Consider the following 23,297-nt stretch of genomic DNA (forward strand, 5'->3'; position numbering starts at 1 on the left):
AAATATTACATGATAGGAGCACCTGGGTGGCTCAGTCCCCTAACCGTCCGACTTCGGCTCAGGTTATGATCTCACCATTCATGGGTTCGAGCCCCGCATCGGGCTCTGTGCAGACAGCTAGCTCAGAGACTGGAGCCTGCTTCGGATTCTGTGTCTCCCTCTCTTTCTGACCCTCCCCTGCTCACGCTCTCTCTCTCTCTCTCAGAAATAAATTTTAAAAAAACATTAAAACATTTTTAAATTGAAATATTACATGATAATATGTATTTACCTAGACTTTATCAAAGAGGAGATATGGATGGCAAATAAGCACATGAATAGTTGACTGGCTATATTAATCAATATGCAAGTGCAAATTAAAGTTAAAATAAAATATCGTTGTATACCATTGGATACCATTAAGTACCAGTATTATTATAGTAGCAAGGAATTAAAAATAATTCCAAGTGCTGATGAGATTGCAGTACAATTATAGCTCATATACATTGCTGGCGGGAGTGTAAAATGGTAGAACTGATATGGAAAACAATTTGTCAGTTTCTTATGAAACCTACATGTATCATATGACTCAGCAATCCTACTTATGCTTAAGTATGTATCCTAGAGAAATGAAGACAACTGTCCGCATGAAAACCTGTCATAAATATGCATCACAGTTTTATTCATAATTATCCCAAATTGAAAATTACCTAAATATCCCTCAGCTGCTGAGTGGATATACAGGTTGTGTTACATACATATATTTGAATGTTAGTCATCAATAAAAAAAAAGAGTGGCCACTGACACATACAATAATATGGAAGAACCCTAAAAGTATTATGCTAAGGGGAAAACGCCAGAATTGAAAGTTTACATACTCTAGGCTTCCATTTAAATAACACTTTGGAAAAGACAAATCTGTAGGTGCAGAACACAGGTGAAGAAGCCCCCAAGATCTAAGGAAAGGAGATTGACCACCAGAGGGTCATGAGAAAGCATTTCCAGTGACAGGACTGCTCTGTGTCTAGATTGTGGTAGTATTTACATATCTGTGTACACTTGCCAATACTCATTGATCCATACAATTAAAAGGATGAACATTATGCATGCACATTATGCCTCAATAAAACTGACAAAATAAAACAAGCACGATTTAATTTTGTAAAAGTCTTACTTGTGGATATAAAAATTCCCAAATATACTGAATGAGTAGAATTAAGGATTATGGGCTGAAGGTGCCAAAACCTATACTTTAGACTTTCTTTAAAAGGCATGGAACTTTTCAAAGGTAACCAATCAAAAAATAACTTCTGTATCATGCGAAGATTAAAGGAATTAGCAAACAAATGAAGCAAACCAAACCAAAACCAAATCGATATTTTTTTTTCATTCAGTAAACATTTATTGAGGATTTGCAAGGTGCCAGACACTGCTCTAGGCACTGTAAAAACAGACAACAGGCACATCGACTGCCCTCAAGGAATTCAGTATTACTTGGGGGGAAAATTCAATAAACAGTTAAAATACAGTGTGATGAAAACCATTTACCATAGGGGATCCCCTTCACTTCAATCTTAGGAAAGGAAGACATTACTATATCATTTTGAGGAACTCTTTAGTCAAATACATCTGAGTTCAAACCTCAGCTCTATCACATGTCTAACACTGTATCCTTAGGCAAATTACTCATCACTCTAAGCCTTGGTTCCCTTATCTGTAAAATGGGGGCAATAACAATTTCTAATTCACTAACGCAGATTCTTTTTTGTTGTTGTTTATTGACTGATAATTGCCATACAATACTCTATTAACTTCATGTGTATGACACATTGATATGACATTTGTATACATTACAGGATGGTTACCACAAGTCTGGTTACCATCTGTCACCATGTGAAATTAATACAATAAAGTCAACTGTAATCTCCATGCTGTTCTTTATATTCTCATGACTTATTTATTTTATAACAGGAGGTTGTACCTCTTGATCCCTTTCACCTATTCCAACCTTCCCCTCTGGAAATCACCATTCTGTTCCTGTGTCTGAGTCGGGTTTTGTTTTCTCTTGTTCATTTTGTTTTTTTAATATTCCACATATATGTGAAATCATGTGATATTTGTCCTTTATTTCAAAAGGTCCATCCATGTTGCTCTAAGTGGCAAGATTTCGTTTATCTTACTTGTTTTATAAGAAAATATTTATCACGTTTTCTTTGTCCATTCATTTATCAGTGAACACTTAGGTTGGTTCCATATCTTGGCTTTTGTAAATAATGTTGTAATGAACATAAGAATAGAATATCTTTCTGAATTAATGTTTGTTTTCTTTGGATAGATATCCAGAGATCATACAGTAGTTCTAAACTGATGTTTTTAAAACTCAGGAAAAAGAATACTAGAAAACTAAAATTCTAAAAGAAAGATGAAATTCATGGGGTCTTAACTAGTCACTTTCTGTGGAAAGCTTTCTCTAGACATCCTATGTGAAACTGCAACATCCCAGACATTTATTTCCTTTCCGTTCTCTTTATCAGATATGCTACCTCAAATATTATATCTTAAAGCTATTTTTAATCTTTATTGTAAACTACACATGAAAAGTTTTTATTTATTATTTTTTCACTTGTATAACACTGGTACCTAATAACTAAGTACAAATTTAGTCTGTATTTATTTAATGAATTAATAAATTATTAAATATTATTAGTAAGCTTGGTTTTTGACAGACAAACAATAACAATAAAAGGAAACAATTTACATTTTTAAATGACAAAAACTAAGTCAAATATTTCAACCTGTTTAATACAAGAGCAGTGAAGGCATGAATGATTATCAACTGCAGTTAACAGATAATGTAAAATATTTTTTTTAAATATAGAGTTATTATGCTTGAATTGAACTTAAAAGGGCAAATGATTCATTGAGATAATATAAATGCTTCAAAAGTCTTATTTGCAAGGCAGCCTACATAATTTCTTTCATGATTAGAGAAAGTTTTTAAAGTTTGGTGGCCATTCCTCTTCAGAGTTCCAAGATAAGACTAAGCTCCAAAATCCTAAAGCAGTGACTCTAGAAGTGAGGTCACAGACAGGACCATCGAACATCATCTGGAAACTTAGAAGAAGTGCAAATTCTCAGGCCCCACCCAACCCAGGTTAATCTGAACCACTGAGGGTTGGTCCCAGACATTTGTTATAAAAGTCCTCCAGGGACTGATGGATGTGAGGGGGAGGTGGGAGATGGGCATGTAGTAGGGCACTTGTGAGGATGAGCACTGGGTATTATATGGAAACCAATTTGATAATAAACTATTTGTAAAAAAAATAATAATAATAAATAAAAAAATTTTAAAAATTTAAACAAAAAGTCCTCCAGGTGATTTCATTTGAAGTAAAGTTTGTGAACGCCTTAAGGCATCCATTATATGTTAAGTTTTCTGCAACACATTTCAAATGGTACAAATTATATGTCATGTTTAGGGGAAATTAAGAATATAGTCATCTTTCTTTTTGCTTCTGAAATATTTCTTCTGGAATACTTTGACTGCTTCTTGAATGACATCGTTCAAAAATTCTGTTAGTGTCCATGCATTGGCGGTATACACTATTAGCTTTTGATTCCATACATATCTAACAGAGAAAAAAAAAGAGAGAAGAAAAGGAAAAGAAAAAAATCTGTATTTACATCACTGATTTTATTGAGTGCAGTTGTGATAGCTAAAGGCATAAAGCTTTCATTTGGATCATACATAGACAATGTTCTAAAGCGGTGTGCTCCAGAATTCTATCATGAAACACCATTTTCGCTTCCTAGTATGTGGAAAGTAAATGAAACATGAGAAAATGAACTATCTTCCATGTCAATAATGGTGTTTACCTTATATATGATAACTGGAAATAAAGTCAATAACCTGGGGCGATTTACGGCAGGAGCAATCTCAAAGGGTATGGGCACAACGTTGAGCAGTTCTAAATGAGACTGAACGGTTCCCAACATTCATTTTGTGAGAAATGTTGTAAGATTTGTTTAAGCACCTAGAGGAAAAGAAACAGAGGTGTTCTTGGGATAAGGTCTGTGGATGAGGTATGTTCTGTTGCCACTCGTAGTAGAAAAAGTAAATTTTATCTCTATTTCTTGCAGTAACCTTAATATATTTATTACAAATGTCAGAAGAATTACAGTCGGTATTTTGAAAGGTAGTGATGATACATTTTTTTTTTGGAAATATTTCACCATAATGTAATGGTTAAGAAAGCAGAAACTGGAGGTACTCTGCCTAAATTTGGATTCTGGCTCTGAAACTTACAAGCTCTGTGACCTTGGGCATTTTATTTATTTAATTTCTATGTTGCAGTTTTATCATCCATAGAAAGGAAATTATAGTAACACCCATACCTTCTAGCTTTGTTATGATTCGTAAATGGGTTAAAATATTAAGTTACTTCAGATACTCTTGGATCAGAGTATGTATTACATTAAGTAATAAATAAAACAATGTGCAAATAAGTTATCTAGATAATTTTGTTTAAGGAAATGTTTCTTAATTATGTACCTATATATACAGCTAGGTCAAATGTATTCTGAACTTTCTGTTACCTTATTGTAATCTGGGTAGCTTATTTCAAAAATGAACATTTATTATGAAGCACCCACAATGTGTATCAAATTTCCGAGGTTGTAAAAAAAAAGTCATACCTGAAATAGCTTGTATTTGTTACATTATTCTCTAAATCTGTGATCAAATATTTCTTGATCAATTGTCTGTGTATGAGATTGTGCTAGGGGATGTAGAGGATATGAATAGAATGAGAACTTGTTAGGAGCTTTTCATTTCAGTAGAGTAAATTAGATATATATGCAATATAGCAGGTGACTAACACATATGGAAGGTGAATACTTCCATCTTAAACAGAGGAAAAATAGTGATGATTTAAATGACACTTTCTCAGTGCTTGCGAAAATAAAAGACAATTGATTCTTACAAAAATCCTATGAAACAAAAAAAAAATGATCGCCATTCCCATCTAATAGTTGTGAGCAGGACAAATCAGAAACTTTAAAGTAACTTTCCAAGTTACGGAGCCTGTCACGGTTGGCAAAACTAAGAACTATATTCCGACTAATGTGATTCCCAAGCCAGATCCTTTTTTGTCTATGTCGTATATAAAAGGATGACAGAAATAAAATCAATTTAAACTTCACTATGGCATCCTTCGGTTTTAAAGTCTGTTATGTCTGATCTGTTGATCTTTACTGATTGGAGAATACTGAAGTCTCACTCCAATAAATGAATTTATTATATGAAACAACAATGTAATTAATGTTGCTCATTTTGCAATAACAAAACAAGAACTTAAATTAAATTTTTCTGATGTGCTATTATGGTAAAGTATCTTATTACCTATAGTCTTTGAGAAAATATTAAAACCAATGAGCTCAGTATTAACTTTAGTATTTTATTATGTTTGTTAAAGAATAGATAAAAGAATCACTTAAATATGTTAGAGAACACATGTAAAAATAACATTTCTAATGAGACTTTAAATACTTTCTAATATCCAAGTAGGCCAGATATCCTATTCTGTCCTTCCTTTCTGCATTATCATTGTCAGCTAAGTAGTTTTTTTTATCCTAACATTGGATGTTTGTTATTAAGCACCTCATGTTTGTTATGTAGCATGCCGTGATGTGTTTGACAGAATTATCTACATCACAGTCAGACATGGTTTGTGTTCTGGGAATGGAGTGAAAAAATATATCAGTTTTGTGCTGAGGTAGTATGGACTTAGCATAGTGCCAAAGGAGTTGACGTTCATATGGGGTCTTTAAAAAATGGAAAGTGTCTTCCCAAGTAGGGAAGCATATTGAGAGCATAATGAGAGTCCAGATTGTGCTGGAATGTGTATATACAATGGATTCCCCCTTTTTGGACTATGGCACATCCAGAACCACGTCAATTGATTTATCTTTGTAAAGCATAAATTCCATCATATTTCTTTTTTTCCATTAAGATAAAAGTGACCTCCAATTAAAGAAATCATAGCATCTATGGTTTCAGAATTGCAACCAATATAATATTAGTGCTGAAAGGTTAGAAAATTCTTCTTCATATTAAACAAAAAGTTGGCTTGCTGTAACTCCTGAGAGGTCTTAGTTCTGGTCCCTATGTTGATGTGGTGGTAGATACATCATCATCCTCACTGTCATCCTCCTTCTCATCCTCCTCACCTACGTATTAAAGAATTTTACTCTCCACCAGGCATTGGAATTGGAATTTTACATAAATTATCCCATTTAAACATCACCTCAATCTTCCAGGCTAGCTATCATACTTTTTGGCAAGTGAGGAAATTGACACACAGTGATTAAATAGTTGTTGAGTCAAATCACTGTTTAGTTAGGAAGCACGTATTTCAGTTTAGGATTGCTGGATCTTAAAACCATTATACATCTTGGAAATGGCCATAGAAAGAACATTGGAACTGAATATAGAAGCGTTGGTCTAAATTTAACTTTTGCCTTTTAACAGCCAATATAACCTTTCTGGATACTTGCCACAGTTCTGTCCAGTTTGATGAACAGTTTAATAATAAATGAAATTTTCTTTTTAGCTTTTTTCTCTCTTTCTTATTTTTTCCTTCTCTTTTGAAGTCTTTTTTTCTTCCAAGGTAAGCATCCAAATTTCTATAATCATTCTTCAGAGGACAAGTTTCCTGGATTCTACAATGAGACCAAGGAAGAAGGATACGGTTATTACTTCTTTTAAACCTGACATTTGCTCCCTTGGATTAGATGGCATTAAAGTTTTTATTGAAAACATTGTTAATCATGACACATGGTTGGCTTATATAAGCTTGCAGTCAAGTAAATTAAACATCCTGGATCTCCCTGGATAAAAGAGGGTGGGTGGGAGCAAAATAGGATTCTTTAATTTATAAGGCCCTCATAGCCAAACCAAACTTCCAAGGGCTGTTTGTACATACAAGTTATTTGTCATGGAGGTGCTTGGGTGACTCAGTCAGGTAAGCGTCCGACTTCAGTTCAGGTCATGATCTCAGGGTTTGTGCATTTGAGCCCTGCCTCGGGTTCAATGCTGACAGCTCAGAGACTGGAGCCTGCTTCAGATTCTGTGTCTCCCTCTCTCTGCCTGTCCCCTACTCATGCTCTGTCCCCTGTCTCTCAAAAAAAGGATAAACATTAAAAAATAAATATATATATATATATTAATCATAATATGCTCCTATTTATGATTGTTCTCATCATTGATATACTTATAGCTCACGCTGTCACAAATTAACATTTTAGTATGGGACTTTAAAAATTATAATTTCTTGCTGATTACTACTAATAAATGTGTAATTTATATTTGTCTTTATCCTAACATTCACCAAAGACACCAAGATGCAGAGAGAAGTATCAGGAGGGTAGGCAATTGAAGGAACTCCTATCCTCCTTTAATCTGGGTCACCATAAGATTCTCTGCTTCTTATGAAAGGGAATTTAGGACAATTTCAATACCAAAAGCCATACTAGTAATTATTATGACAGTTTTGGCTGCACAGTCCACATAGGTAAGTGTAATTGTAAAAGCAGCTGTCAAGACAATACTTCAAGACTATGGGAGTTCTATGCAGATTTTAGTTGACATCAATGTACTAACCTTAGGGCTGTGCAGTGACATAGAGTACCAATTGTGGGTTTATTCTCAGAGAGAGAAAAAATATATAAAGGAGAGAGACAGTTAGAAAAGGAAAATATTGCAGAAAAAAAAACAAAAATTGATAGGGGAAGACAAATGTGCAGTAGTCTCTTATGGTAGAACCAATGTTATCTCTGTCTTCCATTGGAGGCTGAGAGAGATTGTCATTTCCAACATGTTCAAATAATTCTTGCCAGTATCTTTTACAACTTTTGTTTAACTGAAGATTTAGAAACTTAATATTGAGTTCTTATGCAAGTGTATTGAAGCACATGAGACTCGAATCCAATGATCATACGATAATCATCTTCATAAGTTCCAAGTTTCACAAACAGATTTGTTCTCCATACTTGAAGTGACCTTGGAAATCATCTGACTCCCCTGATTAATAGTTACCCAAGATATACAGTTATTTCATATCATTAGAAAACTCAGCCTCGCTCACATGATGTGTCACTGTTTAATATTTAATGATTTTAGCTGAAAAAAAAAGAATGTAGTAATTTAGGTTTGAATGCCTTGCAGTGCAAGAAATTAAGTTCTGGGATCCCAGTGTTATAATAACTGATACTCAGAAAAATAAGAACAAACAAAACCCAGAATTTGTATGAATTTCTATTCCTCTTTGGGGTTATCATTATCTTTCTAAAATTAATCTTAATATACATTTTGTTAATGGCTTTTCACGTCATTCATGCAGACTCATTTATACTTTGCTGAACTGTATAACCCAGTTTGGCTAGAGGGTTTCAAGTAGAAAATCTTACTAGCAAAAGTCCTAAGCTGGGCCTGCCCTGAATACAAGAATACGATGAATCTGAAATGAAGGGCTATATATTACTGCATAAACAAAATGGAGATATTCTACTTCCCAAAGTTTAACAGTCTCTGCCTACAGAGAACACATTGTGTATTTGGCTGTGTTGTAGAAAGGGGTATTGGGAAACAAACTGCCATGTGTTTCTTCCAAGCACCATTAAGAACACCACTAGTTGAACAGGTTGGGATTAGTAACCTTTATAGCAAGGGAGAATACATATCATGGCAAACTTTGGGGTAGCCTCACTCTTGATTTTGCCTTAGATCATGATCTCACAGTTGATGAGTTCCAGCCCCATATTAGGATTCCTCACTGACAGTGCAGAGACTGTTTGAGATTCTCTTCCTCTCTCTCTGCCCCTCCCTTGCTCTCTCTCTCATGGTCTATGGGATGGAGCCCTGTGTCCAGCTCTGTGCTTATAGCTCGGTGCCTACTTGGGATTCTATCTGTTCCTCTCTTAGCCCCTCCTGCTTTCTCTCTCTCAAAAATAATAAACTTTAAAAAAAGAAAGGGTTTAAGGAACTGGAGATTCTAACTGATCACCCACAGGGTTTATAGAAGAGTTAAGTCATCTGTGATTCAGATTATTCTTACTAAAGTATTTTAAAGTAAATTATTCAGATTATTTATCTGCTAGACTTTTGTTTGTTAGGATAGAAATTTCCTCTGGTACCTTAAGTATTAAATACTGAATGTGAAAATGTATGTGTTGATAAGAAAGACACACAGGGAGTTCATGGGAGGAGCAAGAACCATACTCCGGTTTGTCATTAGGACGGTGGGAAAGGAACGTCATTCTGGATGAGACAGGAGCTGGTCAATTGCTTTTGTTTTCCTATCTTTTAATATGACTCAGTAGTGCTGTTTCTATGATCCCACTACTTTATCTATTCAGTATGTATCTTTTTGCCTTAAAAACTTTACATTAGCCATCTGTTTTGCTTATCCGCCCCTTTGGCTTTCTCCTAACTTTGGCTCTGTCTTTGCCTCTCTCTTTCCAAGGTATTCCCACTGACGCTCCTGCTTCCCAATATTTACTTGTGCGTACAGTTCCCATTCACATTCTCCAGAGGGAGATTTGATTGGCAGAACATGAAATGCTGGTGAAAGAACTTTTCTGCTCTTGTGGGGTTTCTTTAAACAAAAATTTTGGGGGGAGGGGGCTGTAAATGGGACAACGTTGTCTTTTTGTAAATATTAACTATACATTAACACCTTAGGTATTAATATACCAAACTTCAATTATATGGATGAGTGAATGAATGAAGAAAAATTTGAAGCTCAGAAAATATTAACTTTCATTGCCAGAGGAGTGATGACAATTTTTAATGTAGAATTACTTGGGAGTCCAAAACCTTTATTTATTTGAGAGCTCATTAACTGTCAGAAACTGAGGTTGGCATATTTTCTTGTTCCCTTCTTTGATATCTGCAAAGTCCCATAAAAGTGATATCATCCAGAGTTTTTCACTTGAAGAAATTGAAGCTAAAAGTGTATGCTTGTTCACTGTCCTTTACAGGTTATTTGTAGAACTAGACATTTTATCCATGTCTGTATTACTCCTAAACTTTCTGCTGTACCATGTTGCTTCAAAAGCCAGAAGAGCAGCAAGAACAGGGTTTATGGGTGAACTTCAAAGACTTGTCACAGAATATGGAGTCTCATCAGCACAAGATAAAAAGTTAGCATAGAATGTACCAATCACAATGACTCCTTTCGATTTTCCATGTGGGCGCCTCTACCTATCTTCACTGACAGGAAATATTCACAGCTTGTTTTTCAGTGTCAGGTAGGTGGAAGTAAATGATATGGTTCTATTCCCCAATCTTGAGACAAAATTGCATGGCAGGTGACAGATTTTTGCTTTTTCACTTATACTTCTGTATCTCACACTTAGCCTGATCCCCTCAAGCTGCCCCACGGATTTTCAAGCACTTGGTGTAGACTTATTTCTAGGGCTCTGCTCTCCAAAATGACTTATGAAATTCCCTTGCCCTTTATATTTCCTTTTGCTGCAGGGATAGGAGGAAAGGTCATTCTCATTACTGAGAATCTAGTACTGCTATCATTACTGCAATTGCTTCTTAGGAATGACTGATTGCATGCACTTAGGGGACATCTGCAATGTAAACGGAGAGTTTATCAATCCAAATAACAAATCTCTGGGAATGTTAGAAACTTGTTTGCAGGTGGCATTCTCAGTGCCTGCTGACCTCTTTAAACTCTCTCATTTCTGTAGCTCCTCGTATAACAGAACACAAGTCACTAGATTGGGACTATCCTGGCGGGAAACTATTCTTTCCCACCTTAGAGGATGGAGTGTCTTAGAGGAAGAAATTGACTATTAGGGATAAATATGGTTATATCTAAGGGTGAAAACATGAATAATAGCCAGGTTTAAGAAACTGGAGAAGTGGAGAACATTTGTAAAAGAAGAATTTACCATCGATGCACTTTGCAAGGGATTACCTGCTCCTCCAAATAGATTTTCTTACATTCTTCATTACAGTGATTTTTAACAATTCACTGCTTTTTCAACGTTCTAAATCCCTCTTTCTTTATAGCACGTTTGTCCTCCTACCCTGAAACTGGCAGAGTTCTAATCTAACACCTACATTAAGTACGTTTTAGGTATCATAACATCAAGTCCATGAACAACTATGCTTGTGTATGAAGTAGCTCAGCACTGCTCGAAACACATTGCTGTTGCTAACGCCGTAAAATCCTATTTGCTTTTGCTTAAAAGTGTTTGATATTGAATTTGCTTTCCCCTGGACTGTAATTAACAACATTCTGAACTGCTTACAAGATTCAATTGACTGGCAATATTAATCACCGAACACAGAGAAACTGGCTATTGCATTTGATTTTTTTTTCTTGTGTGTTCTTGGCATCTAATCACTGATTAAAACTAAGGAAATGGCTCTTTTCACCATGATCCATGGACATTTATTTTCTTGGTTTGTTTAGTCTGTAAAGCTAGCACCCCCCCCCTCCCCGATGTTGGAGCTTGCTTCTAAATTTCTATAGATGTGGAATAAAACCAAGAAACAGTATTTCTTGTCAAGAGGAAGAGTTTATTCCAGATAATTAAATCCAAGAAGGTTCAAAGAAAACACAGCAAGGAGCATAAATTAGGTTCTATCAAGGGATATAGGTCGTTCCTCATGAATGGATACTGACAAAACAATTTTCTGGGAAGCTTTGAAAAGTCATTAATAGTTTTTAAACTTTTGAAAACTAGCACATTTTGCAGAAGAAAGCAACAAGGTTTAGTTTTGTGTTTTAAGATGCACTTAAGGCATTCACGGTAGATTTGACAGTATTGTTGAATTTGCATCTAAGATTTAATCACATATACTCTTGGAAAAGCTACGACAGGCTTTTCTTTTCTTTCTCTTTCTTTTTTCTTTTACTTTCTTTTCTTTTCTTCGTTTCTTTTCTTTTCTCTCCTCTCCTCTCCTCCCCTTTACCCCCTTTCTCCCTTCCTTCTTCCCTTCCTTCCTTCCTCCCTCCCCCCTCCTTCCTTCCTTCCTTCTTCCCTTCCTTCCTTCCTCCCTCCCTTCCTCCCTCCCTCCCTCCCTCCCTCCTTCCTTCCTTCCTTCCTTCTTTCCTTTCTTTCTTTCTTTCTTTCTTTCTTTCTTTCTTTCTTTCTTTCTTTTTGTCCAAATGCCATTTAGAGAAACAAAAAATTAAATATCAAAAGAGAATACATTTAGAAAATCAAAAGGTAACATTCCAATGATTATAGAACCTTTCTGTTATTGACAAATATTGTATAGAACTGTTCTGTGTAATAGCACTGGATCAGACTCTAAGCTCCAGGAAGATAATGATGCTTTATTTTATTCACTGGTTTTATCTACTTGCTCAGCACTGGAGTATAATAACTAAATCAGGCAGCAAAAATAATTTTGGTTGGAATTCCTAAATTATTTTGCACAGCAGATTACTACTTGTATTTGGAAATTAACTAACAAAATTAAAATTCGGGAAATTGAAACATAATAAAAATGATTCTGGAGAATGGACTCTAGAAGCAGCGGTTTTGAGTTTGAATCTTGTACCTGATAGTCCCTGGTCAGAAGACTAGTCCTGTGGTCTTCTCTCATCTGTAAATTGAGGTAAAGAATTACACCTATATCACAGGGTGATTACAGTGTTTGAAGAGTGACTGGTGTATAGGGTAATTACTTTATTAGTGGTTGTAGTTAATATTATTGTTATTCTATGATTCTGGACTCTGTGTAGGTATTAAGGACTCACGCAAGTATACTGATGCCTCAGTGTTTGTAGAAGCCATGTGGCAATCTTAAAACACTTAGATTAGTTTTGAATCCATGAATCAAGGGAAAAAAACATACCATGCAGTAGCAAGTCTGGTCTGCCCAACCATCTTGTCTGTTGCTATACCACCCACCCATCATCATTATTTTCTAACATACCTGGTCCTTCCCCCCACCCCATCCCCCACCCTCCTCCCACACATAATTATGATTGAGTGATTCTGGCACGCATAGATACATGCTTACAGTAGGATCCCATATTCTGAACTACTTGTAGTTTGCAAGACTTCCTTGTGCTGTCATGTGTCTGCCTACGTGTCTTTTAATTTGCTGGTGCTTCTGTATGAAGCATCTCTGCTTGCTATTTTTCAAGCTACAACTATGAATTGTGAGGCTATGTTCTTTGACCCTGAATATATCAGGATGAAGCAGATTTAACACTTGTATGTAGCTACACTGTGTTCCCACTATGACTGTGTCTTTATAGACTGTAAATAACATGAGAAGAGAGACTATGTCTATACATTTCCATCTTCTAGTGCAAACTAGATATTATATGTTAAACCTCACCATTGAGCCATATTAAAAAATTATTTGTTTTTGTATACATTCAGAAGAAGGAAAAGGGAAGTAGAATTATATATTCTATATCTCAGATGTGTGAAACTCTTTTTTTTGCTTAAATCACATGTATTATAGATATTTCTTGCTTTACATCAGATTATTCTAAGTGAATCTTGTTCCTTTCGAAATGTTCTGGTAATCCGAGCTACAAAGTGTAATTAGGTCAGAATGTCTTGTGCATTTCCTTATGAGTTTCATTTCTGGACCCTTCTCTTGAGTGATAGCTTTTTATTTCCTTTTAAAGACAAGATAAATGTATTGAAAAATAGTAGGCAATGTAGAATTAGTTGCAAATCCAAGGAATTGTGAAAAGTGTATATTTGTGTACATATTTACTTACCTACTTCTTGAGACTGATTCTCCTTTCAAAACTGATTTTTGTCAAATCATAAAATAAATTACAGAGGAATATCATATTTTATTATTTAAAGTGCATATATTATTTAGTGCCTTGCTTAATATAAATTGAAGTAGGTGAGTTTCAACCATGTAACTTTCTGTTTTTGTCTTTTGATTTCAATGGAGATATTTTAATGTCCTTTTCTGATTATCAACTCAATTCCATGTACTTCTACATGTAAGTGTCAGATTTTCTTCAGTCTCTTGTGTGGGGGACTTGATATAACTGTGGTAAATAGATCTTTACTGATTTGGTTCTAAAAGGGTGTAAAATAGCAATATAAGTTATTAAAAACTATAAATTTAAAATGTTTATAATTTTTGGCTGCTGGTATGTGAAGTCACTCTTTTCTGACTTCCTAATGATATATTTTGGCTATTATATTGCCTGATGGAAAAGAAAAGCCTCCCAATGAAGCACAAGTTTACTTAATTATTGGATAACTCAGAAAAGCAGTTTGCAACTGTTTTAAAAATTTATTTATTCTGTAGACTGCTTATTGTAGAAGAGCCTATTAGCATGCATGCAGATTGTAATTTTTGTGTTGATTTCTATCATGTGTAGTTTAAGAGTTATTTAACGTTTTCTGTTGTGTGTAGTTTATTATTATTATAGCTGTATATTACAGCTATAAAGCACACAACTCTTTAAGATTACCTATGTCATAAAATTGTACTATGATTTATCTTCGTGTATGTTTTAATGCACATCACATTTTCCCCTGGTTAAATTTGTTGATAGTTCTTGCGTTTTGACAAGTGTAGTCTAGGGGAAGAGAGAATGAACTGATTTGTGTCCTAAATCACACACAAATTAGAAGTAAAATATTGTTATTGATTTTACCTCTCTTATCACAAGAAAAAATATTATTTTAATGTAAGTTTTACAACTACTAAAAATTTTCAAACTTTTGGAAATGTGACATTTGATTATTCATTGGATTCATACGATTTCATTAGAAAAAACTGCAAACACAGATGCATGAACTTTGGGAGACTTGTGTGTAACTATATCCCCCTATATCATACGATCAGTGTTGCTCAAGGTGTGGACAGCAGTTGAATGCTGGTCTGCAACTTGTGTGGAACAGGTGCAGAAACTAGGAGTAAGGATTAAAAGAAATGCCACAGCAATTTTAGAAAAAAATTTATATTGATTAACTGTAATAGTAATGAAGTTGGATTTGTATTCTATGTGTCTGCTTTTATTTCATTTATCAAATAATTCAATTTATTGTCTTTTTTTCCTTTTTGTACTTTTAAAAATTGTGAATATAATTTATTGTCAAATTGCCTAATATACAGGGTGTAAAATGTGATCTTGTTTTTGGGGTAGATTCCTGTGGTTCATCGCTTCTATCCAACACCCAGTGCTCATCCCAACAAGTGCCCTCTTCAATGCCCATCACCCATTCCCCCTCTCCCCCACCCCCCATCAACTCTCATTTTGTCCTCTGTATTTAAGAGTCTCTTATGGTTTGCCTCCCTCCCTCTCTGTTTGTAACTATTTTCCCCCTTTCATTTGTTTGGCAGTAGATTTGGAAAAATGACACTGGTTCTTTATGTGTGTGTGTGTGTGTGTGTGTGTGTGTGTGTGTGTGTGTGTGTGTAGTATAGGTATACACAATGAGGCTTACTGAATCCTGAAATTAAAGAAATGAGTGTGATTTGGAACACCCTTTCTTAAAAATCTTGACAATACAGTAATGATGTGTCAGATGAGGAAAAGAGTTCTCAGCACCGGAGCCTGGTATTGAACCTCTAAGATGCCAGATGATCCCCACATGTGGTATTCATGCTTTTGTGCTTGAATTTGGGCTGGACCTAATGACTCACTTCCAAGAAATAAAATAGCACAACAGTGACAAGATGCCATTCTGAAATTAGCTTTAAAAAGGCCACATTCTATATTAGACATTTCTCACTCTGACAGAGTCCTCACTCTGAGAAAAGCCATGTCGAGAACTACCTTGCAGAGAGGCCCGTGTGCAGGGAACAGGAATTGAGCCAGTGAGGAACTGAAACAGTGCAAAAGTTAGGAAGAAAATAAAACTTGGCAAAAAAAACTGTATGAACGATCAGATGATTTTCCCTTGGTCAAGCCTGCAGAAGAGAATGCAACCCTGGTTGGTACTCTGATTGCAGCATTGTGACAGACTTTCAAGCAGAAGCACTTAGCTCAGCATGCCCTAAGCCTTGACCTTTGGAAACTGTCAGAATAAACAGCCATTAAATTGTGGCCTAATTTAGTATGCAGTCATAGACAACTCATGTGCCCTTCTTAAAAAAAGAGAGGAAGAGTTATCTTGTCTACTGCAGGTACACAGAGAAACAAATGGATTCCTGGGAACTGTTTTGTAATCATTCTCTTCCTTATAATCTTTTACTACTGATTGTAACTCTCTAGTAGACTGAGCTATTTTTAAAAACTACCGTGTTGATGTTTTTTATTTTTATTTTTTATTTATGATTTTTAAATAGTTTATTGTCAAGTTGGTTTCCATATAACACCCAGTGCTCATCCCCACAAGTGCCCTCCTCCATGCCCATCACCCCCAATCCCTCCCCTCCACCCCCATCAGCCCTAAGTTTGTTCTCAGCATTCAAGAGTCTCTCATGGCTTGCCTCCCTCCTTCTCCCCTCATTATTTTTCCCCTTCTTTTAACCCATGGTCCTCCATTAAGTTCCTCCTAATCCTCCTATACGTGCAAAAATATGGTATCTGTCCTTCTCTGCCTGACTTATTTCACTCAGCATAACACCCTCAGGTTCCATCCATGTTGCTACACATAGCCAGATTTCATTCTTTCTCATTGCCATGTCATATTCCATTGTATAGATAAACCACATCTTCTTGATTCATTTGCCAATTGATGGACATTTAGGCTCTTTCCATGATTTGGCTATTGTTGAGAGTGCTGCTGTGAACATTGGGGTACATGTGCCCCTGTGCATCAGCACTCCTGTATCCCTTGGGTAAATTCCTAGCAGTGCTATTGCTGGGTCATAGGGGAGTTCTAGTGTTAATTTTTTGAGGAAACTCCACACTGTTTTCCAGAGGGGCTGCACCAGATTAAATACACACCAACAGTGTAGGAGGATGCCAATTTCTCAACATCCTCACCAGCATCTAGAGTTCTCTGATTTGCTCGTTTTAGCCACTCTGAAACTCCACACCTGTGTTGATGTTTTTGATCATATTATTATTCCAGGAGTGTTTTCAGACACCTGAAATCTAAAACTTAAAGTTTTGGACAAACTCCAAGATGAATACACTTTTTAATTGAGCAAATGATCATTTTAAAAGGAAGTTTCCTATGTCTGTAATACAGAGAAAGAAGGCGGAGGTAATAGCCACAAAGCAAAGCTTGGAGGGAAGGAATAAATAGTATTTTGGGTTAAAGATTTTGCAAATCAGCGACCTACGAACATAAACACTCTTACTGTAGATAATATACAATAGAACCTCCATGAAAACATGATGAAATCAAGTGATAAAAATAATGAAAACAAATAAAAAATCCCCTTCAAAACAAAAACAAAAATGCAATGTGAACAAAACAGCTTCCAGTTTGTGTTAAAAATAGGTATGTTCAAAAAAATATTCACAGGTATTGACCACGATAAGAGACCCAGCTGAAGTAACTAGAGTTAGTTTATATTCTCCCTACTCCTTAGTCTGAAGAGCTTATTTTTGCTGTTAGAAAGAAAAAAAAATCACAGAAATACACCCTTGACTCAATAATTAAATAACTAACACAGTTTTTTTCTTAAGATAGTACATTCTAAAAATAATAAATATTTTGCTTTCTTTTATGATAATTAACATTTCTTCATTTTACACAACATTTAGCTTATATTTTGAATTGTATTACATTTTCACTGACTGTATATGCTAAAGATTTATATCAGGCCGATAATATGTATTTAATATTTTCATATCATATAAATTTATTTTTTAATCCATTGATACAGTGAACTGTTCTTATATTTGAACTGTACTCAATATTTAGGTGTATAGTTTTTCAATTATAAGTTATGAAAGCTCAGAAAATAATGTTATAAATACTAAAAGGATGTGAAATAAATAGGAAAATATTAATATTTTACTACTTATATTATTTGCTACTTACTGTTAATATCTTACTATTTGGTCCAATAAGTAAACAGTAACTATAGCTTTGATTTACTAATGTGAGAAGTGTCCTAGAATTAGAATGAACTCTTATAATACCTACAGGCATGTTATCTTAATTTATCCCTTGTTTTTCACTTCAAATTGAGGACCATGAGGTCATACAGAGTACACATTTTCAACCTGTTCCTAAAACACTATTTTTGCATATTAAAGATTTTGAGAATCGCCATTTACTTGGTTCAAAAGTATATATCTTGATTTCTTGTGCTGATAGTATGAAATGCTCACCTATAGTATAAAATCCTCATCTGTAGATTATATCCAAAGCTGGATGATAGATTTATGGTCAGAAGAGGAAAATGAAATACTTGGAAAATGTATAATCTTTATGATTTGAAGATTCAATCAAAGATCCAGAATGTTAAACACCTTAAACACTTTTTTTCCTTCAAAAATTTTTGTTTCCCTATGTGGAAATAGAGTGGTATCCCATTATTGTTTTCTTATTTTTAAATAAATGTTCTTTCATGGTGGGGGGCAGGGGGTCTTGCTCAGTATAAGACCAGGTTGGCAGGATTTCAGAGTGTTTGGCTTTATGATCTTAGTCATAACTACTCCACTCTGCCCTGGTAAGCACCCGAACAGACATAGAAGGTATGTAGAAGGATGGGTGTGGCTGTGTTCCAATAACACTTTAGTTAATAAACACTTGGGTCTGGCCCATGGGACTGAGTGGCGGACTTGTGGAATGGTGAAATGTTTAAGCACGCAGGCTCTGGGCAACACTTCTGGGGTTCAAATCCCACCTCTCTTTCTGACCTGCCATGTAAGCTTTACCAGATACTTAGCCTCTCCCTGCTTCATCTTTCTCATCTATAAATAGGAGTGATCCTAGAAACACTTACATCTTACAGATACTGAGAGTAAAGTGCTTATAAGGGATCCTGGTACAGGGTAAGAGAACAGGACTTCAAGCCACTGTCTTTCTCAATTTCTTTATGTGTGCATTAGTGTCCTTATAATTATAATAAAGATTCCCCGTATTTAAAAGTTCTGATTTTATTTATTAAGACAAAGTATATTTTGTGTCTTTTCCTGGTATTAGTGAATTACAAGTTTTGTTTATCAAAGTAAAAGTGGCCATATATATCCTGAAGGCATTTAACTTCAATTTGCAGAGATTTTCAGAGACAACTGAGGAATCCCTTCAATGGCATTGCCCTTTTGAACAATTCATTTTATTTATGTGTTTAATCTGTCTCGAGTCAGGGAGCAAAAGTGCTTTCTAAAAAATAAAGAGATCACCAAAGTGTTACAAATGAATTCTTTCAGGGTCCTAGGACATCACTGGGAAAAATGAGTGGTACTTTGGTAATAAATGTGACATTTGGGGGCCTGAAGCCGATAGTTTGTCTCAAATAGATAATTTGTTTATATCTAGACAAAGCTTACTTACTCTATCTAGTGATCAAGTCATGTGTTAAGTTTTCTACACAGGGAAATTTCCCCTTTTGTGGAATTTACTGGCTTAACTATTACACAAGCCATTCTTCCCGTAATACAGCCAGATGTATAAATGAGATTGTCATAATATATAACATATTTTTTAAACAGATTTCAAATGCTATTTTTTAGCTTATAAAAGTAGCAGTGCCTCATGGTTTAGCTTAGTTATTGAAGCACAGTAAGCAATAAGTGCTAATGTTAGTAGAGAAATTCTGAAGTTTTGTATGAGAGGGTTTGGGGAACAAAATCATGAAATACAGAAATCATGGGAAATTTATCTATCTCCTCAGTTTGGTTCACACAAGTGTCATCGTAGTGTTTTTACTTCTGTGTATGTATAGAAAGGCTAACCAAGTTTTTGTCAATAAATGGAACTATCACTTATTATACTTACCTTTGCTTGGATTCAGGAAATTTGAATCAAAAAACAAAATTGTTGGGTGCCTGGGTGGCTCAGTCAGTTAACCATCTGACTTCAGTTCAGGTCATGATCTTATGGTTTATGAGTTCAGGTCCCATGTCGGGCTTTATGCTGACAGCTCAGAGTCTGGAGCTGCTTCATATTCTCTCTCTGTCTCTCTCTGTCTCTCTCTGTCTCTCTCTCTCTCCTCCTCCTCCTCCTCCCCCAATCGTGCTTTCTCTCTCTCTCTCAAAATGAATAAATGTTAAAAAATTTGTACAAAACCAAAATTGTTGTTGAAAGTTTAAAAATTAGGCATCTTCTTGCCTTTTATATTTCCTCTGAATGTTAACATTTTACTGATTTGCTTGCTCCTTAGGAATAAATAGAATCTTTCAGTGTGGAATTTTTGCCCCAATCTTTCCTCCTTTGAAGAGGACAGGGTCTGAAACACTCTCCCTAATTCCTGATGTGTGTATATCATCTGAACCTGAACTTCTCCAATTGGAGGCATTTCTTATAGTTGTTTTTGAAATCCCAGGATGGCTTATTTGTGATCTAAATTGAAGCTTGAGAACAACCAATTTTCACACAAAGCTCTGTGAGACAAAAGAAATTTTGCCTGAATGAACACTTATGTGAAAATACTTTTATCTCTCATTCTGGCAAAATTCCTAAGATTTAATGAGGTGAAACCCTTTTCAGGAAAAAAAAAAATGCCTAGTGATGTGAGAACACACACACACAAAATATCTAAAAATAGCTAATAAGCTAACTACTTTGCTTTTCTATGCTGTATCAGATCCCTACAATGGCCAGACATTGACATTGCCCTTGACTTAACCAAAAGAACTAGGTCCATGTTTCACATTATGCTTATAAATTTTTAGATAACTATGGCCTCAAATTAACCCAACATGACCATGTTAATCTTTTTCTCTGCAATATGTAAATGTCTTATTTGTAAAGCAATCTTAGAAAATGGTGTATTTCAAATAAGATGAAGCCTGTTACGTTTTAATAAAGTTTTTAATTTTAACTCCAGTATAAGTAATATACAGTGTTATATTAGTTTCACATGGACAATATAGTGATTCAACAATTCTAAACATTACTCAGTGCTCATCATGGTAAATGTACTCTTAATCCCCTTTGCCTATTTCACCCATACACCCATCCATTTCCCTTCTGGTAACCATCAGTTTGTTCTGTATAGTTAAGAGTCTTTTTCTTGGTTTGCTTCTTTTTATTTTTTTCCTCATTTGTTTTGTTTCCTAAATTCCACATATGAATTAAATCATATGGTCTTTGCTTTCCTCTGACTGAGTTATTTTGCTTCACATTATACTCTCTAGCTCTGTCCATGTTGTTGCAAATGGTAATAATTCATTCTTTTTTATAACTTCCTAATATTTCACTATGTGTATATACCACATCTTCTTTATCAATTCATCTATCAGTGGATGCTTGGACTGCTTCCATAATTAGGCAATTGTAAATAATACTGCAATAAATTAGAGGTGCATATCTCTTTTCAAATTGGTGTTTTTTGTATTATTTGGATAAATACCCAGTAATGCAATTACTGGATTGTAAGGTAGTTCTATTTTTTGGTTTTTCCACAGTGGCTGCATCAATTTGTATTCCTACCTATGGTACATGAGGGTTCCCTTTTCTTTACCTCCTTGTCAACACTTGCTTTTAATAGTTTTGATTTTAGCCTTTCTGACAGGTGTGATGACTGTATTATTCTGAAGGAAGTTAATCAAATATGGCTGATGTTATATTTTACCATGGAGAAGATGTATGTGTGTGTGTGAATATATATATTCACTTCTCCACTTAATTCCTGCTAATCTGTACAGATGTTGAGAATTTCAAACACTATGTGTCTCGTCAAACATGTTGCTTTCACATTGTTGAGCTTCAGTGCTAGTGATGTCAGTTCCACATCTATTCCTCTTTCTACTTCTGTTTGATATTTATATGTGTGGAGTCACTACTGCAATGAAAACTTACCCACGTCTTCTTGGGGGATGTCACTGACAGCTGTACCCCTTTAGACGAGTCTGAGGTGATAACAGAAAACTTGCTTTCTTGCATAAACTACAATCATAAATGATAAGCTTTAAAAGAGTTCACTGCATCTTACATTTGGTATCTGGGAGGGCATGCAATTTGGACATCACTTTCAAAAATGTTATAAGAAGTTCATGGTCCTCAGAAACCAGAAAAATCAAAGGACCTTGTTAGCAGTAATGAGTGGCTGGCCAATGATGATGTTGCCCAAAGATACTAACGGAGATGAACCTGGTACTTCCAATTAGCAAGTATGCTTTCTGTCACATATTGTACAGATATTTACATTTTTTATAACTAATTCCACAGCACCTTTGCCAGATAAGTAGGTACTTTTTCCCCAACTTTAGTCACAGGGATCTGAATTTTACATCATTTTCTAAAATGATGCAGCTATTAGTGCTAATGTCAGACTAAGTTTTCCTGTCTCCAAATCCACCACTTATTCTCATTGTCTAGTTTTCATTTTGTGTTTTGTTTTGTTCTGTTTTCTTATGATTCAGAGAAATTCCAACTCTTCCCCTGTGTAGAATGACTAATAGTCATTATCTCCACACCCTGAGATGTCATTTAAAAAACAAAAGTTATCAAATGAGTGCATAAGATTCTCAGCCAAAGTTTTGAGACTTGAGTGGAGGAATTTAGTTTGAAAATTTAATTTTCCCAGAATTCTTTTTTATACTAATCTTTAGTTTTGTGAGAGAGACAGTGTGAGCAAGGGAGGGGCAGAGAGAGAAGGAGACACAGAATCCAAAGCAGCATCTGAGCTGTCAGCACAGAGCCGGACAGGAGGTTCAAACTCACAAATCACAAATTGATGACCTGAACCGAAATCGGATGCTAAACCTACTGAGCCACCCAGAGGCCCCTACAAAGATATCTTAAAAAGTGACTAATCAATTTTTTTAGTTATCCAATGGTGCCATCTTCCCTTCATCTGATCCTAGATAACTTATTGCGTAACCTACGAGTGTAGACTGCCATAATTTTCCTCTAACATAACTCGACCTCAGTCTGAATATAAAATTGACAGGAATGATCTCTGAAGTCTTCTTTTCTTTCTTTTTTGCCTTTCATATGAAATTAGTAAGGTGGGAAGGTGGTGATGAGTGAGTGATTAGTCACAATAAGGAAAAAACTTTTACAACAATTTAATATACTTTAATATTGTAATTAAATAAACTCTACGCCCAACGTGGGGCTCGAACTCACAACCTCGTGATCAAAAGTCACATTTTCTGCCGACTGAGCCAGCCAGGCACCCCTAAAATTTTTGAATAAGTAAAATAGGGATGTGTATTTATTTCTGTAATTAAAATGTAATACATTTTCCTCATTGTATATCAGGGATTTTAGCAAAGAGGTT

At 35.2% G+C, this 23,297-nt stretch overlaps 1 protein-coding gene across 2 annotated transcripts in view; it reads left to right on the forward strand.

Annotated features, from left to right (window-relative positions):
- SPOCK3 (SPARC (osteonectin), cwcv and kazal like domains proteoglycan 3) overlaps window positions 1-23,297 on the forward strand; it is a 472,976-nt gene that overhangs the window by 143,860 nt on the left and 305,819 nt on the right. The gene's annotated exons all lie outside the window — the stretch shown is intronic.

Source organism: Hyaena hyaena, unplaced genomic scaffold, assembly GCF_003009895.1.
Source record: "Hyaena hyaena isolate Hyena2069 unplaced genomic scaffold, ASM300989v1 scaffold_1010, whole genome shotgun sequence".
Taxonomy (NCBI): domain Eukaryota; kingdom Metazoa; phylum Chordata; class Mammalia; order Carnivora; family Hyaenidae; genus Hyaena; species Hyaena hyaena.